The sequence below is a fragment of the Procambarus clarkii genome, chromosome 1 (genome assembly GCF_040958095.1).
Source record: "Procambarus clarkii isolate CNS0578487 chromosome 1, FALCON_Pclarkii_2.0, whole genome shotgun sequence".
NCBI lineage: Eukaryota > Metazoa > Arthropoda > Malacostraca > Decapoda > Cambaridae > Procambarus > Procambarus clarkii.
Genome location: NC_091150.1, coordinates 52,478,688 through 52,485,510, shown reverse-complemented (window position 1 = coordinate 52,485,510; position 6,823 = coordinate 52,478,688).

The following is a 6,823-nucleotide window of genomic DNA, read 5'->3' as shown; positions in this document are numbered from 1 at the left end:
CATGGGGTCAAGGCGCACGTCTGGGGGCTTACTCAGGACGTCGACGGCTCGATTCATGTCACTGTGATTACAATGTGAACTCTCAAAACACCTTCCTTTTGGCTTCCCAATCGCTTCAAACTCTCCATTGGACTAACCTCTTTCCCAACCGATCGTTGCCTGCTGTAAGGTGATGTGGAACAGTTCCCGCCTCGCTGGAACCATATACGGAACAGTTCCCGGCCTGGCTGGAACCATATACGGAACAGTTCCCGGCCTCGCTGGAACAAGATTTGGAACACTTCTCTGTGTGTACACATATAAACCAATATATTTACCCTCTGCAAGACCACGTACACGTGGACCACTTCTCAATGGGCATGAATAGAAATTGAAACATTTGGATTAAGACTTCTCAATGCACAAACAGAAGCTGAAGACACGTGAAACACTGTGCTAAGTCTCTATATGGAAACAGAAGACATAGACGACTCCCTGGCCACAGAACTGCGAGATATTGTTTTACTCGGCGTCAAGATTTGGACATTAGTGGACTAGGCAAGACGAAGAGGTGATTAGAGCTAACGTAAAACACAGTGATAAACGTAAATAAACGTAAAACTTGTGAGAACAATAAGTGCAAATAACGTATTTAATTAAACACTTGTATAATACAACAAAATGTTTGCATGGAGGGGTTCAGAGCTAGTAGTAAACCTTTCAAGAACATCGGGGTGAGTGCACACACACACACACATCTGCAGATGTGTGTGTGTGTGTGTACTCACCTAGTTGTACTCACCTAGTTGTGCTTGCGGGGGTTGAGCTCTGGCTCTTTGGTCCCGCCTCTCAACTGTCAATCAACAGGTGTACAGGTTCCTGAGCCTATTGGGCTCTATCATATCTACACTTGAAACTGTGTATGGAGTCAGCCTCCACCACATCACTTCCTAATGCATTCCATTTGTCAACCACTCTGACACTAAAAAAGTTCTTTCTAATATCTCTGTGGCTCATTTGGGCACTCAGTTTCCACCTGTGTCCCCTAGTGCGTGTGCCCCTTGTGTTAAACAGCCTGTCTTTATCAACCCTGTCAATTCCCTTGAGGATCTTGAATGTGGTGATCATGTCCCCCCTAACTCTTCTGTCTTCCAACGAAGTGAGGTTTAATTCCCGTAGTCTCTCCTCGTAGCTCATACCTCTCAGCTCGGGTACTAGTCTGGTGGCAAACCTTTGAACCTTTTTCATTTTAGTCTTATGCTTGACTAGATATGGACTCCATGCTGGTGCCGCATACTCCAGGATTGGTCTGACATATGTGGTATATAATGTTCTGAAAGATTCCTTACACAAGTTTCTAAAGGCCATTCTTATGTTAACCAACCTGGCATATGCCGCTGATGTTATCCTCCTGATATGAGCTTCAGGGAACAGGTCTGGCGTGAGGTCAACCCCCAAGTCTTTCTCTCTCTCTCTGACTCTTGCAGGATTTCATCTCCCAAATGATACCTTGTATCTGGTCTCCTGCCACACATTCCTGAGATGTGTGTGTGTGTGTGTGTGTGTGTGTGTGTGTGTGTGTGTGTGTGTGTGTGTGTGTGTGTGTGTGTGTGTGTGTGTGTGTGTGTGTGTGTGTGTGTGTGTGTGTGTGTGTGTGTGTGTGTGTGTGTGCATGTGTGTGTGTGTGTGTGTATCCATGAATTAAACATGATTTAAACAAACATTTACAAAAAAATCTTTCGTTTTGACAAGTGAAAAACACGCAAGTCATTCTGGGCCCTAAGGAAAGAAGGAGAAGGAAATGAAGGATATTGCACTCATATTTTACTGCTCTCCTTCCTGTGCAGCAAGGTCATTCCTGAATGGGAATAGCACGACATTTTGACTCTTATGACACAAGAATGATGTCTTGGGGTGGGGGGCAGTAAGCCTCCCTGAATAGACCGGATCATGCCTTATCGGAGCTCTTTCAACGCACGATAGCATATGGTAGATAACGATTATCTTATGCTGGGGACGTCGTGTTTGTCTGCTTGGACGTCGTGTTTGTCTGCTGGGGACGTCGTGTTTGTTTGCTGGGGACGTCGTGTCTGTCTGCTGGGGAGGGCGTGTCTGTCTGCTTGGGAGGGCGTGTCTGTCTGCTGGGGAGAGCGTGTCTGTCTGCTGGGGAGGGCGTGTCTGTCTGCTGGGGAGGGCGTGTCTGTCTGCTGGGGAGGGCGTGTCTGTTTGCTGGGGAGAGCGTGTCTGTCTGCTGGGGAGAGCGTGTCTGTCTGCTGGGGAGGGCGTGTCTGTCTGCTGGGGAGGGCGTGTCTGTCTGCTGGGGACGTCGTGTCTGTCTGCTGGGGAGGGCGTGTCTGTCTGCTGGGGAGGGCGTGTCTGTCTGCTGGGGAGGGCGTGTCTGTCTGCTGGGGAGAGCGTGTCTGTCTGCTGTGGAGGGCGTGTCTGTCTGCTGGGGAGGGCGTGTCTGTTTGTTGGGGAGAGCGTGTCTGTCTGCTGGGGAGGGCGTGTCTGTCTGCTGTGGAGGGCGTGTCTGTCTGCTGGGGAGGGCGTGTCTGTCTGCTGGGGAGGGCGTGTCTGTCTGCTGGGGAGGGCGTGTCTGTCTGCTGGGGAGAGCGTGTCTGTCTGCTGGGGAGGGCGTGTCTGTCTGCTGGGGAGAGCGTGTCTGTCTGCTGGGGACGGCGTGTATGTCTGCTGGGGAGGGCGTGTATGTCTGCTGGGGAGGGCGTGTCTGTCTGCTGGGGAGGGCGTGTCTGTCTGCTGGGGACGGCGTGTCTGTCTGCTGGGGAGGGCGTGTCTGTCTGCGTATAGTGAACGAGTGAGGGATTACCATCAGGTTGAGCACTTGTAAGCTGGTGGCTGAGCTTGGGTCGCAAGCACCCGCTCAACCTTACCAACCATATCTTGACACTTTGCTTCATATAACATTTTCCCTCACATAATGCCTTCATCTTGGACCTTTCCGACTAGCTCCGCTACAGCTGTATCCTCGAGTGTGCGTCTAACATATAATACAGACTTGAGAATGGTCCAGGACGGACCGAAAAGTCGTCATCCCTTCACCTTTTAGTGTGTGGTCTGGTCAACATACTTTAGCCACGTTATTGTGACTCATCACCTGCAGGTAATACAGCAGTGCATGAGGCTCAACGTGACCGGTGACAGTAGGACAAAAATGCCTTCCTTTTACCAATCCTCACAATGATTGGATGAGGATTGAAGATGAGGATAGCGTGGATTATCCAAACTTGCAAGATTTGGACAGTCGAAGTGGGCCCCCTCAGACGCTGGCGGGGTAGAATTGCATTTTCAGACACTGAAAGCTACGGTGCTGTGGGCTTTCGCTAAAAGCTTTTGTAGCGGATTGGAGATTCATAACGCTCTTTTAATCACTCTTCTAGAAATAAATTTATCATGCAAATTGTTTTACAATTTTCTGAAGTCAATTATATCGACTAAACCGGCAGATCCAGAAGCCTTCAGCACCTTACTGAAGAAATGGATAAGAACATTGTGATTATAATGGAGGTAAGGCGCGTAGAAACGCACCACTGGTTAAGCCATCCTAATGGATAAACATACACCATCCCAATGGACAAACTCAGACCATTGAAATGGATAAAATTAGGCGTCGATACAGTGAGCGCACTGTGGAGAAATGCCCGACAGACCACTGGAACATTATTTAACACAGTGCACAGTTACAAACCCATTAAGATTTCAACTTAGATTCAACAGAGCAGAAGAAGTTGTTAAACACATATGGCAAAATCTTACTGAAGCGACCATACGAGTCATAAATACTCACACTCCGCCCAAGTAAAACAGAAACAAGCAACACTTAGTGGGCCAGCCAGAGGCTTAGGGCCCGCGCAGGAATATCCCTGCAAAAAAAAAAGATACAGTGAGCGAATAAAGTGAATAACAGACCTTGCAAGCTCTATTATTTACTTCGTAACTAACGCAGTACGCAGAGCGTACTGCGTTAGTAATTATGTACGTTTTTCGTGCATTCGAGTCAACTCGTGTTCCGCCAAACGTCGCAGGAACCAACTTAGGTTTCTTAATGGACTGTCAGCTTGGGGTACCAATCCTCCATCGTTCCCCTTCTTCACCTTATTGTACCCTTTCATCTTATTCTTATGCCTTCTTCTTTCTCTTACATGCTTTTTCTCGCCTTGCATCTCCTCTTTCCTTGTTTACCTGATTTATGTGTCTCTTCCACTCTCTCTGTTTCCGTTACATGACCTCCGGAATTCATTGCAAGAACTTGTAAAATTGCAAGAACTTGTAAAAACATTTCAAGAACTTGTAAAACTTGTAAAATCTTCCTGTTTAGATTGTACTGATAGTAACGTGAGGACCATCGTAGGATAGGTAAATTAGGAAGTAGAAATCTACTTTCCAGTTAATCCAAACTCAATAGTACATTGAATTTGGATCAACCGGAAATGGATTTATATTTATGTTGCAAAGGAAACCTAAGTTAGCCTAATCTATCCTTCCTATAAGCCTAATACACGTTATCTGAGGCCTAATATAGTACATATATGTGCTATACCAGGCCTAGGTATATTAAAGTTTATTCTTTAGCTTTATTTTTTTCTCGAACTGTATAAATTGGATAGTCAAAAATTGTACTATCTAATTGCCTTTTACGTCAATATATGCACGATGGTCTACATAGCTACAAAAAGTACTATCTAAACAGGAGGATGGGTTGGATAATCTATACCAAATAAGTTTATGGATAATACAATCTCATAAACATACTTCCCAGCTTATCCTGTTACCAGGAGGAGATAAGCCTTAAATGCAATCAATAAAGTTGTTGTATTAAAAAGAAGTTTAAGTAATTCGTTACATTCAGACAGAGGCTTATAATGTATGAGCATAAAACAGAGCACAGAGCTTAAGCAACAAGCGGAGTATAAATTAACATGTCAGGTCCTGGAGATAAATTGCTGTAGTCCGTGTGTGGAACACCCATGAAAATATATCTCTTTCCCGCAGCTTAAATGAAGAGAAAATAAGCGTTATACGGTATTTCAGCCACCACAAGAGCCGCGATCTTGCACTAACCATTTGAACGTTACTGCTGCTATCACGGCCTGCTGCTATCGTTACTTCGACCCGCGCGGCTATCGTCATTACAACCCGCGCTGCTATCGTCACTACAATCAGCTGCTATCGTCACCACGACCCGTAGCTATCGTCACCACGGCCGTTGCTATCGTCACCACAGCCGTTGCTATCGTCACCACGGCCGTTGCTATCGTCACCACGGCCGTTGCTATCGTCACCACGGCCGTTGCTATCGTCACCACGGCCGCTGCTGTTGTCACTATATTTATCAGAACCACCACCACCGTCTCCAGGACAACCACCACCACCACTTCGTGTGGGAATAGATTTCCAGCTATGTTAAATTGTGATGGAGAGTTCACACCACCATTTTGAGCCCCTCACTAGAGCACAGTGTGTGCACCAAGTCTAATGTCCTTAATAAGAAACGTAAAACAGCCTTGTTGGGTGTCTGGCAACAGCTCTTGTTATCAGGATTCCATTGGTACCACGTTGGCCGACGTAGGTACTTGGATTCAGAAATTACAGCAAGGTGTATTATGTATTTAAGTTCAAAACTCTATGGGAAGAAATATCCAGTTTCAGTGTGGTAGTCTGGCTGTCTGGCGGTCGAAAAGGGCCCTTCCAAAAAGGCCTGGCCTATGACGTCACGGCATAGCACCACCCCGAGCCAAGGTTCTGATTGGTAGTGGCATTAGTGCCTGGTTCGGGATTGGTCCATTTCAAAGAAGAGAGAAGTACTGAGGGGAGCAGCTTGTGGAGCGAGCGGCCCACGCTGTTCCCAGCATTCTGAAGCCTGTCGCTTGCCTGTGAGGGCGTGAACTCCTTGAGCTGTGGGCCAACAACCCAAGAAACTCCGTTTTACGTGAGATTATAATAAATATTATTACCTACAAAGTTGCCTAACGCTTATATCGCCCAGAATCCATTACCACGGCAGGGGGGGTTTGATATGATAATTGGGTGATAACGAACGAGGAAGATCTGTGCTCACCGCATGTGTTCACCCCGCAGGTGCAACACACTGCCTAAGTGTTCATCAGCGTTCATCGCTAACATCCGTTAGTGTATTGCTACGAAAGTAATCTAAAGTGGATAAGAATTGATTCCACAGTGTGTGGTAACTTTCTCTGAGTGAGATAACTGTATTTTCGACATATTTGCGGACTTGTTTGCCGTCAATTCAGAGTGCCGCCGCCACCCAGTGCTCAGCGCGCGCAAATTTCACCCATGTATAGACGCCCCTCGTTGTTTTAGATTCAGCTACTAGGAACAAACGTTCCAAGTAGCACGGGCTATGGTAAGCCCGTTGTGGACTTACCTGGCACAGCAGCGGGACTGTGTGAGACGCCCCTCGTTTCCCAGCTGTGTTTATGCCGCGCTGTGCGCTCTGTGCGTCTGACTTGTCAGCCGCACTGGACCACCTGGGCACCCCACGCGTTTTCTCGCATGTAACCGCGTGCGGTCCTTTGCTTGAGAAGTGCACACCACACGTGTCTACACCTGCCACTTGTGTGTGTCATCGTTACTCACATGTAACCACGTGTGGTCGGAGCTCAAGTGTCTACACCTGCCACCCTGTATCATTGATATCAAGCATGTAAACACATGTGGAAATTGCTGGAGAAGGATCATCAAAACTTCTATAAAGTCCAACCGTTGTGTATATGCAAGGTTTTGAGTGACAAAGGCCGGACTTTTAAGTGATTACAATTATCTCCTCTGTTTTATTATTGAGTTTTCCCTGTGTTGATCTGATATC